Raw genomic sequence first — 12,901 nt, forward strand, 5'->3', positions numbered from 1 at the left:
ATAGAGGTGTTCAAAATCATGAATGGTTTTGATAAAGTAAATAAGGAGAAACTGTTTCCAATGGCAGAAGGGTCAGTAACCAGAGGACACAGATTTAAGGTGATTGGGCAAAAGAGCCAGAGGCGACATGCGGGAACATTTTTTTGTGCAACGAATTGTAATGGCCTGAAATGGTGGTGGAAGCAGGTTCAATAGTAACATTCAAGAGGGAATTGGATAAATACTTGAAGGGAAAACATTTAAAGAGCAATGGGAAAGGGCAGGGGAATGGGACTAATTGGATAGTTCTTTCAAAGCACTGACAAAGGCACGATGAGCCGAATGGCCTCTTTCTGTGGTGTATCTTACTATGATGTAAATAGTAAATATAATTGTTGAAAAAAGAAAGAACCAAAAACATTACATCTTCTTATTTCAAAACAGAGGAATACGTTGAAAACATCACCAAAAGCTGAATGGTAAGTAGCAATGACTGGAGACAACATTAACCTCATCAATATCAAGGTAATGGCCAGAGATGTTAGTAATCCCAACAGTAAGAGCAGTGATCAGAGATGGTAATAATCCCAATAGTAAGAGCAGTGGCAAGAGATAATAATAAACCCAACAGAAAGCAGTGAACAGAAATGGTAATAACACTAAAAGTAAGAGCAGTGGCAAGAGATGATAATTAGACCAACAGTAAGGACAGTGACAAGATATGGTAATAATAACAACTGTTAGAGGAGAGACCAGAGATGGTAATGAAACCAAAAGTAAGAGGAGTGACCATAGACCAGAGATGGTAATAATACAAAGAGTAAGAGTAGTGGTCAGATATGGTAATAAACTGAGCAGGAAGAGCAGTGACCAGCGATGGTAATAATAACAACAGTAAGAGGAGTGACCATAGAGGAGCAGCATAGTGGTTATTCTACTGGACTAGTAATCCAGCGGCCTGGACTAATAATCCGGAGAAGTGAGTTCAAATCTCGCCACAGCAACCATGAAACTACCGGATTGACGTAAAAACCCATTTGCTATATTAATGCCCTTTAGGGAAGGAAACCTGCCGTCCTCACCCGATCTGGCCTAAATGTGACTCCAGACCCAAAGCAATGTGGTTGATTCTCAATTGGCCTCTGAAATGGCCTAGCAAGCCACCCAGTTGTACAACCTGCAACAAAAAGACATAATAAGAATAAAACCGGATGGAGCACCCGGCATCAGAATACGAGGCACCGGACATGACAAAGGCAAACCAAGCCCAGTCAACCCGACAAAGACTTCCTCAACTAACATCTGGGGACTTGTGCCAACGGATCAGATCAAAGCTCTGCAGTCCTGCCACATGCAGTCGTGAGTGGTGGTGGACAATTAAACAACTAACGGGAGGAGGAGGCTCTGCAAACATTGCCATCTTCAATGATGGCGGAGTCCAGCACATGATTGCAAAAGACAAGGCTGAAATGTTTGCAACCGTCTTCAGCCAGAAGCGCCGAGTGAATGATCCATCTCGGCCTCCACCATCACAGCAGCCAGTCTTCAGCTAATTCGATTCACTCGACGTGATATCAAGAAACAGCTGAGTGCACTGGATACAGCAAAGGCTATGGGCCCCGACAACATCCCGGCTGTAGTACTGAAGACTTGTGCTCCAGAACTAGCTGCGCCTCTAGCCAAGCTGTTCCAGTACAGCGACAACACTGGCATCTACCCAACAATGTGGAAAATTGCCCAGGTATGTCCTGTCCATAAAAAGCAGGACAAATCCAATCCGGCCAATTACCGCCCCATCAGTCTACTCTCAATCATCAGCAAAGTGATGGAAGTGTCGTTGACAGTGCTATCAAGCGACCCTTACTCACCAATAACCTGCTCACCGATGCTCAGTTTGGGTTCCGCCAGGACCACTCGGCTCCAGACCTCATTACAGCCTTGGTCCAAACATGGACAAAAGAGCTGAATTCCAGAGGTGAGGTGAGAGTGACTGCCCTTGACATCAAGGCAGCATTTGACCGAGTCTGGCACCAAGGAGCCCTAATAAAATTGAAATCAATGGGAATCAGGGGGAAAACTCTCCAGTGGCTGGAGTCATACCTAGCACAAAGAAAGATGGTAGTGGTTGTTGGAGGCCAATCATCTCAGCCCCAGGACATTGCTGCAGGAGTTCCTCAGGGCAGTGTCCTAGGCCCAACCATCTTCAGCTGCTTCATCAATGACCTTCCCTCCATCATAAGGTCAGAAATGGGGATGTTCGCTGATGATTGCACAGTGTTCAGCTCCATTTGCTACCCCTCAAATAATGAAGCAGTCCAAGCCCGCATGCAGCAAGACCTGGACAACATCCAGGCTTGGGCTGATAAGTGGCAAGTAACATTCACGCCAGACAAGTGCTAGGCAATGACCATCTCCAACAAGAGAGAGTCTAACCACCTCCCCTTGACATTCAATGGCATTACCATCGCTGAATCCCCCACCTTCAACATCCTGGGGGTCACCATTGACCAGAAACTTAACTGGAGCATCCATATAAATATTGTGGCTACAAGAGCAGGTCAGAGGCTGGGTGTTCTGCGGCGAGTGACTCACCTCCTGACTCCCCAAAGCCTTTCCACCATCTACAAGGCACAAGTCAGGAGTGTGATGGAATACTCTCCACTTGCTTGGATGAGTGCAGCTCCAACCACAGTCAAGAAGCTCGACACCATTCAGGACAAAGCAGCCCGCTTGATTGGCACCCCATCCACCCTAAACATTCACTCCCTCCACCATCGGCGCACAGTGGCTGCAGTGTATACCATCCACAGGATGCACTGCAGCAACTCACCAAGGCTTCTTCAACAGCATCTCCCAAACCCACGACCTCTACCACCTAGAAGGACAAGAGCAGCAGGTACATGGGAATAACACCACCTGCACGTTCCCCTCCAACTCACACACCATCCCGACTTGGAAATATATCGCCGTTCCTTCATCGTCGCTGGGTCAAAATCCTGGAACTCCCTACCTAACAGCACTGTGGGAGAACCTTCACCACACGGACTGCAGCTGTTCAATAAGGCGGCTCACCACCACCTTCTCAAGGGCAATAAGGGATGGTCAAAAAATGCCGGCCTCGCCAGCGACGTCCACATCCCATGAACCAATAAAAAAAATCAAAATGTAGAATCAGTCTGTTTCGAGTTACGAAGCAGCAAGGGGCAGAAAACATTGGTGGGAGTTGTCTATAGGCCTCAAAACAGTAGTGGTAATGTAGGGGATGGGAGCAAACAGGAAATTAGAGAAGGATGTAACAAGGGTACTGCAATAATCATGGGTGACTTTAATCTACGTATAGACTGGCCAAACCAAATTAACAATAATACTGTGGAGGATGAATTCCTGCAATGTGTACAAGATGGTTTTTTAGACCAGTACGTTGAGGAGCCAACCAGGGAACAGGCTATCCTAGACTGGGTATTGTGCAATGAGAAGGGGTTAATTAATAATCTTGTTGTGCAGGGTCCTTTAGGGAAGAGTGACCATAATATGATAGAATTCTTCATTGAGATGGAAAGTGAAGTTGTCCAATCAGAAACTAGGGTCATAAATCTAAACAAAGGAAACTACGAAGGTATGAGGAGTGAGTTGGCTATGATAGATTGGGAGGATTCATTGAAAGGCATGATGGTGGATAGGCAATGGCTAACATTTAAGGAATGAATGCATGAATTGCAATGATTATACATTCCTTTCTGGCACAAAAAAAACAAAAGGAAATGCGGCCCAACCATGGCTAACAAAAGAAATTAAGGCTAGTATTAGATCCAAAGAGGAGTCATATAAAATTTGCCAGAAAAAAGTAGCAGGCCTGAGGATTGGGAGCAGTTTAGAATTCAGCAAAAAAGGACCAAGAGATTGATTAAGAGGGTAAAAAGAGAGTAAATTTGCAAGGAACATAAAAGTGGACTGTAAATGCTCCTACAAGTATGTAAAAAGAAAAAGATTAGTGAAGACAAATATAGGTTTCTTACAGTCAGAAATGGGAGAATTTATAATGGGAAACAAGGAAACGGCAGAGCAATTAAACAAATACTTTGGTTCTGTCTTCACGGAAGAGGACACAAATAACTTCCCAGAAATGCTTGGGAACCAAGGGACTAGTGAGAAGGAGGAATTAAAGGAAATTAGTATTGGTAAAAATATTGTGCTGGAGAAATTAATGGGACTGAAAGCCGATAAATCCCCAGGACCTGATAATCTGTATCCCAGAGTACTAAAAGAGTTAGCCATGGAAATAGTGGATGCATTAGTTGTTATCTTCCAAAATTCTATAGATTATGGAACAGTTCCTGCAGATTGGAAGGTGGCAAATGTAACCCCACTATTTAAAAAAGGAGGGAGACAGAAAACAGGGAACGACACATTGGTTAGTCTAACATCAGTAGTAGGGAAAATGCTAGAGTCTATTATAAAGGATGTGATAACAGAACACTTCGAAAATATCAATGGGATTAGACAAAGTCAACATGGATTTATGAAAGGGAAATCATGTTTGACAAACCTACTGGAGTTTTTTGAGGATGTAACTGGTAGAATAGATAAAGGAGAACCAGTGGATGTGGTTAATTTAGATTTTCAGAAGGCCTTTGATAAAGTCCCACATAAGAGGTTAGTGTGCAAAATTAAAGCACATGGGATTGGCGGTAATATACTGGCATGGATTGAAAATTGGTTAACAGACAGGAAACAGAGAGTAGAAATAAATGGGTCTTTTTCAGGGTGGCAGGCGGTGACTAGTGGGGTACAGCAGGGATCAGTGCTTGGGCCCCAGCTATTCACAATATATATCAATGATTTGGATGAGGGAACCAAATGTAATATTTCCAAGTTTGCTGACAACACAAAACTAGATGGGATCGTGAGTTGTGAGGAGGATGCAAAGAAGCTTCAAGGCAATTTAGACAAGTTGAGTGAGTGGGCAAATACATGGCAGATGCAGTATAATGTGGATAAATGTGAAGTTATCCAAGTCGGAAAAAAAAACAGAAAGGCAGAGTATTATTTAAATTGTGATAGATTGGGGAATGTTAATGTACAATGGGACCTGGGTGTCCTTGTACACCAGTCACTGAAAGCAAACATGCAGGTGCAGGAAGCAGTTAGGAAGGCAAATGGTATGTTGTCCTTCATTGGAAGAGGATTTGAGTACAGGAGCAAGGATGTCTTACTGCAGTTATACAGGGCCTTGGTGAGACCACACTGGAGTATTGAGTGCAGTTTTGGTCTCCTTCCCTAAGAAAGGATATACTTGCCATAGAGGGAGTGCAGTGCAGGTTCACCAGACTGATTCCTGGGATGGCAGGACTGTCATATGAGGTGAGATGGGGTCGACTCGGCCTGTATTCACTCGAGTTTAGAAGAATGAGAGGGGGTCTCGTTGAAATATATAAAATTCTGACAGGGCTAGACAGACTGGATGCAGGGAGGATGTTTTCCCTGGCTGGGGGGTCCAGAACGAGGGGTCACAGTCTCAGGATACAGGATAGGACATTTAGGACTGAGATGAGGAGAAATTTCTTCACTCAGAGGGTGGCGAACCTGTGGAATTCTCTGCCACAGAAGGCTGTGGAGGCCAAGTCACTGAATATATTTAAGAAGGAGCTAGATAGATTTCTAGACACAAAAGGCATCAAGGAGTTTGGGGAGAGAGCAGGAATATGGTATTGAGATAGAGGATCAGCCATGATCATATTGAATGGCGGAGCAGGCTCGAAGGGCCGAATGACCAACTCCTGCTCCTATTTTCTATGTTTCTATGAGTGCAGCTCCAACAACATTCATGAAGCTCGACACTATCCAGAACAAATCAGCCCACTTGATTGGCACCCCATCCACCACCGTAAACATTCACTCACACTACCATCGGCCCACCATGGCTGCAGTGTGTGTCATCTACAAGATGCACTGCAGCAACTCGCCAAGGCTTCTTCGACAGCATCTCCCAAACCTGCGACCTCTACCACCAAGAAGGACAAGGGCAGCAGGCGCGTGGAAACAACACCACCACCTGCATGTTCCCCTCCAAGTCACACAACATCCTGACTTGGAAATATATCACTGTTTCTTCATCGTCGCTGGGTCAAAATCCCGGAACTCCCTATCTAACAGCGCTGTGTGTCTTCACCACACAGAGTGCAGCGGTTGAAGAAGGCGGCCCACCACCTTCTCAAGGGCAATTAGGGATGGGCAATAAATGCTGGCCTTACCAGCAACGCCTACATCCCATGAACGAATTCAAAAAAATGGTGGTAACAACAACATTAAAAGCAGTGTCCAAAGAGGGTAATAATCCCAATCGCAAAATGAGTGAGCAGAGATTGTAATAACACTCACAGTAAGAGCAGCAACTAGAGCTGATAATAATCACAACAATAAGAGACCAGAGATGGTAATAATCCCAACAGTAAGGGCAGTGATCGGAGATGGTAATAATCCGAACAATAAGAGGAATGCCAGCGATGGTAATAATCCCAATAATGAAAGGGTAATGAAAGGGATAGTAATGATCCCAAAAATAGGAGGAGTGTCCAGAGATGGTAATAAGCCCAACAGTAAGAAGAGTGACCAGAGACCAGAGATCGTGATAATCATAACAGTAAGAGCAGTGACCAGAGACGGTTCTAATCCTAACAGTAAGAGCAATGACTAAAGGTGGTAATAATCCCAACAGTAAAATGAATGAGCAGAGATCGTAATAACACCAACAGTAAGAGTGGTGACCCAAGATGGTAATAATTCAAAAGTAAGAGGAGTGACTGGAGATGGTAATAATGCCAACAATAAAGAGGTAATCACCAGAGATGGTAATAATCCCAACAGTAAGAGGAGTGACCAGAGACTGGAGATGGTAATAATCCTAACAATAAGAGCAGTGGCCAGAGACCAGAGCTGATATTAATCCTAACAAGATTAATCCTAACATAATCCTAACAATAAGAGCAGTGACCAGAGATGGTAATAATCCCAACAGATGAAGAGTGAGGAATGACAGTAATAATCTGAAGAATAATGAAATAATGACCAGAGATAGTGATAATCCCAACAGTATGAGCAGTGACCAGGGATGGTATTAATCCCAACAATAAAATGAGTGCCCAAAGTTAATAGTACAAACTACATTAAGAACATCGACCAGAGATGCTAATAATCCCAACAGTAAGAGGATTGGCTGGAGATGGCAATAATGCCAATAGTAAGAGGGGTGACAAGAGACAAACAGATGGTACTGATCCGAACAGTGAGAGCAGTGACCAGAGATGGTGGTAATCTGAACAGTAAGAATAGTGACCAGAGATCAGAGATGGAAATGATCCCAACAGTAAGAGCAGTGTCCGGAGATGGTAATTATTCAACAGTAAGTGGAAAGACTGGAGATGGTAATAGTCCCAAAAACAAGAAGAGTGACCAGCGATGGCAATAATCCCAACAATAAGATCAGTGACTAGAGACCAGAGGTGATAATAATCCTAACAGTAAGAGCAGTGACCAGGCCAGAGATAGTAATAATTCCAGAATAAGGAATTAAGGATCAGAGATAGTGATAATCCCAACAGTAAGAGCATTGACGAGGGATGGTAATAATTCCAACAGTAAGAGCAGTGACCAGAGATGCTAAAAATCCCAACAATCAGAGCAGTGACCAGAGATGGTAATAATACCAACAATAAGTGCAGTGACCAGAGACGGTAATGATAACAACAGTAAGAGCAGTGACCAAAGATGTTAATAATCCCAACAATAAGTACAGTGAGCAGAGACGGTAATGATAACAACAGTAAGAGCAGTGACCAGAGATGCTAAAAATCCCAACAATCAGAGCAGTGACCAGAGATGGTAATAATACCAACAATAAGTGCAGTGACCTGAGACGGTAATGATAACAACAGTAAGAGCAGTGACCAAAGATGTTAATAATCCCAACAATAAGTACAGTGAGCAGAGATGATAATAATCTGAACAGTAAGAGCAGTGACCAGAGATCAGAGATGGTAATAATCCCAACAGTAATAGCAGTAACCAGAGGTGATAATAATCCCAACAATAAGGGCAGTGACCAGAGGTCAGAGGTGATAATAATCCCGAGTAAAAGCAGTGACCGTAGATGGTAATAATCCTAACATCAAAAATAGTGACCAGCAATGGCAATAATCTCAAAAATGAAGAAGTAATGACCGGAAAGAGTGATAATCCCAACAGTAAGAGCATTGACGTGAGATGGTAATAATCCCAACGGTAAGAGCGGTTCCCTGAGATGATAATAATACCAACAGTACGAAGAGTGACCAGAGATGCAAATAATGCCAACTGTAAAATGAGTGACCAGAGAACAGATATGGTAATAATCCCAACAGTAAGAGCAGTGAACAGCAATGGTAATATTCACAACATTGAGAGCAGTGACCAGAGATGGTAATAATACCTACATTAAGAGCATCAACCAGCGATGGTAATAATTCGAACAGTAAGAGCAGTGACTGGAAATGGTAGTAATCCCAACAATAAGAGGAGTGATCAGAGATAGTAAAAATCCCAACAATCAGAGCAGTGACCAGAGATGGTAAAAATACCAACAGTAAGATGTGTGATCAGAGACCTGAGATCGTAATAATCCGAAGAATAAAGAAATAATGACCAGAGATAGTGATAATCCCAATAGTAAGAGCATTGACCAGGGATGTCAATAATACCAACAGTTAAAGGAGTGCCCAGACATGGTTATAATCCCAACATTAAAATGAGTGACTAGAGTTGGTAGTACTACCTACATTAACAGCATCGACCAGAGATGCTAATAAGCCCAACAGTAAGACGAGTGGCTGGAGCTGGTAAGAATCCGAACAGTAAGAGGAGTGACCAGAGACTGGAGATGGTAATAATCCCAACAGTAAGAGGAGTGACCAGAGACCGGAGATAGTAATAATCCCAACAGTAAGAGGAGTGACCAGAGACCGGAGATGGTAATAATCCCAACAGTAAGAGGAGTGACCAGAGACCGGAGATAGTAATAATCCCAACAGTAAGAGGAGTGAACAGAGACCGGAGATGGTAATAATCCCAACAGTAAAAGGAGTGACCAGAGACCGGAGATGGTAATAATCCGAACAGTAAGAGGAGTGAACAGAGACCGGAGATGGTAATAATCCCAACAGTAAGAGGAGTGACCAGAGACCGGAGATAGTAATAATCCCAACAGTAAGAGGAGTGACCAGAGACCGGAGATAGTAATAATCCCAACAGTAAGAGGAGTGACCAGAGACCGGAGATAGTAATAATCCCAACAGTAAGAGGAGTGACCAGAGACTGGAGATGGTAATAACCCCAACAGTAAGATAAGTGACCAGAGATGATAATAATTCAACAGGAGGTGAATTGAATAGATAGTACGAATCCCAACAGTAAGAGGAGTGACCAGCGATGCTAATAATTGCAACAATAATGAGGTAATGACCAGAGATGGTAATAAGCCCAACAGTAAGAAGAGTGACCAGAGACCAGAGATCATAATAATCGTAACAGTAAGAGTAGTGACCAGAGACGGTTCTAATCCTAACAGTAAGAGAAGTGACTAGAGATGGCAATAATTCAAAAGTAAGAGGAGTGACAAGCGATGGTAAAAATCCCACAAAAAAGAGGCAATAACCAGAGATGGTAATAATCCCAACAAAAGAGGAGTGACTGGAGGTGGTAATAATCCCAAAAATAAAGAAGTAATGACCAGATATTGGAAATAATCCCAACATTAAGTGCATTGACCAGAGATGGTAATATTTCCAACGATAAGAGCGGTAGCCAGAGATGGTAATAATACCAACAGTAAGAGCAGTGACTAGTGATGGTAATAATGCCAAAAGTAAGAGCAAAGACCAGAGCTGGTAATTCAATTCAACAGTAATAGCAGTGACCAGAGATGGTAATAATCCCAATGGTAAATTTCAATAGTGAGAGCAGAAGATTCAGACTTCTTATTATTTCTAATAAATAAAACATATTCCTTACTTTGTGCATGTGATTATAAAGTAACAGCTGTTTTTGACTGCGCTATATACTGTAACACCATCTGCAGTGTCTGATAATTCCATTAACCAACTGAGCTTTGCCTTCACAGTTTATGACATCACAAATAGCCTTCAATTAGGTTACATCCCGAGAGCCATAATTTGTTATCAGACCACCTCAAGATACGTAATAATTGAGCAATAGCCCATAAAAAGTATGATATCCTTCTACAAGTCATTTAATGAAATGTCACTGCACTTACATCAGTAGTATTCATAATTAACCATAATTAATTCTTCTGCTAGCAGGCACCAAAAAATATTAAATATAAACTCATGCAAAACCTGCAAGTCATTCATTGGGATGAATTTTGTGCTCACTAAGGTGAGGGATGTTAGTATTAGTCACCATTCTTGACTGTATTTCACCATCAAGGGTTCATGTGGTCTCACAGCCAATAATAATATAACTGAAGGTACCCAAATGCATTCCGTTTAGGATCCTTGCAGCACAGGAGGGCAAATTTCCTGATTGGACGCTCTTTTGCAAGCGGGGCGCTTGAAGGGAGCACTGGGCAGGACATTGCAGACTCATAACAACAATTTGCCACCTATTGATTAAAATGGACAAAACAAAATCAGGCACAGTGTGCTGCTGATTTCCTGGCCAACAGTGCCTGTTAATGCTGCTCCTCACCAGTAGCAGTCAATCAGAGAATCATCCCTAGAGAGTAGGCTTTTATTCTGCATTGAACCCAGGGCCCCAATACATGGCCTTCCAATTCATCGTGCACTCAATCCCTAATATTTCAGATTATCGAAATATTGACGGAACATTGCGGTCAAATGACATGAACAAATTTCTCAAGCTTGGTAGCTCATTTCCACACATCCATGATAAATCAGTAGTAACGATCACAGACTGATACAACGCAGAATTCCCAAACTCTCTACCACACACCCCCAAACAAAATCCATCCAAACTTGTTTGTTTGCTTTCTGTGCGTTCTTAGATTAATTCCAAATTACCGTCATGTACCCCTTAAAAATAGGAATGAGATCTGATCCAAATTAAAACAAGTTTGATCTTCAATGTTCCAACACAGATACATGCAATGGCGGAGTCAGTGGGAAGCCGGGGGCTGGGGAGGCGGGGAGCAGGTCATGACCTCCCCAATCACTTTAAGGTCAGGACTCGGCCAAAACTGACTGCAAATAATTTACTTGCTTGACTTTTAAATTTCTGATTGCGATCATGTTGTCATTTTGAGTCTGACGCGAACGGCAACATGGCATTGGAGGACATTGTCATGGCTGTGTTGTGTGCGCAGTCACAAAGCATTTAATCTTAGCTTAGCTTCGCTTTGGCCTCTTATGGCCCCAGATTGACTTGTCACCAGGTTGGACTGGCAGTGAAGCCACGCGCTGGCCTGGGGTTAAAATTGCAGCTGGGTCTCGATGACATCATCTGAGCCTGATTTAAAGCAGGAACCTGCGTGTCATGCTTGTGTGCTAAAAACAGCAGGTTAAAATTACATCCCATGGGAAAGCAGCGGGATTGGATGGGTTAAGTTGCTGGCCCAGTTTCCTCCTGGTGGGCAGTTTTAAAATTGGGTCTCTAATCTCTCTTTGCCAGATGGGAATCCTTTAGAAAGTTTCTCTAATAAGAGACACCCTGACCAGACTACAAAGCTTCCCCAATGAAACATCCCTCTTATTCTCCAAATAACTATGATGGATAATTCTTCATGGAGGTTGACTCCCTGAATACTTAATGGTTTTCATTCCATGTTTTCTGGATTATGACAAGATACTGATGTTACTGAGGGAAAAGACCACACTTCTGCCAAAACAAATTTTTTAGCACAGGATATGAACTCATCTCTATTCAAATATCAATTAAGAATCAACAAAAGAATATAGATTTAACAACAAAAAAAGTATTTTTCCTTCTCACCAAAATAGCTTGTTTATGTTACAACATTAAGCTCAAGTCTGAATGTAAGAGAATTGGAAGAAATTGCAGAAAGACAAAATTACAAGACAATAAATAAGCAGTTCAATCGTGTAATAAACAAAAAAGTCTGGGATCACGCAACAGGTCTATCGGCATCTGTAAAAGGAAAAGATGTGTTATTCTTTAGGTGTGCGGCCTTTTTCAGAACTCATGTGGTAATCATTTGTGGCCCACAGCCAGATACATGTAGGGTCATTTGCCATAAGGACTATGTACAATATCCATACACGACTGATCCAGTATCTTCTAGCCCAAAGCTGGTATTAGATTGGCCAAATGTTCTGCCTCTTATTTTTTTGACTGTCAAATCTAATTCCAGAGATACATTTCTAGTTTAAAGATTCTACCCAAATACAGGATTCCAAATTTGTGCCTTGTGATCTTGACATAATCATGCTACTGGTAAAATAAAATGACAAAACACTACACAATGGGTTGACTTAGAATCTATCCTAACACTAAAATGAACTTGAGAGAAACTATTTGACCACTGACTGCATTCGAATGGTATGCTATAGATTATCCTTTGTAGATTTTTAAGGCGAGGTCTTGATGTTGTGAAATATGCAGTATGTATTTCCAATTTACTTTGACATAATGTTTGATTTTATAATCATCAACCTATTGTAGAAAAAAAATGGTATTACAAAATAAAATCTGGTTTCAATAAACTTCTAAGCTATTTGCCAGAAATGGCATTTGCTTTCTCTGCTGGAGATTCTTTTATCTATTTTTTTAAAGTAATTTCAGATATGATGTTATATATTCAGATAATTAACTGGGGGAAAAAAACTGGGAAAAATGTATAAGAACTCTTTGTAGGTTTATTGACCAATATTGTTTTTATTGCAGGGAGTGTGACCGT

This window comes from Heptranchias perlo, chromosome 6 (assembly GCF_035084215.1).
Source record: "Heptranchias perlo isolate sHepPer1 chromosome 6, sHepPer1.hap1, whole genome shotgun sequence".
Classification (NCBI taxonomy): Eukaryota; Metazoa; Chordata; class Chondrichthyes; order Hexanchiformes; family Hexanchidae; genus Heptranchias; species Heptranchias perlo.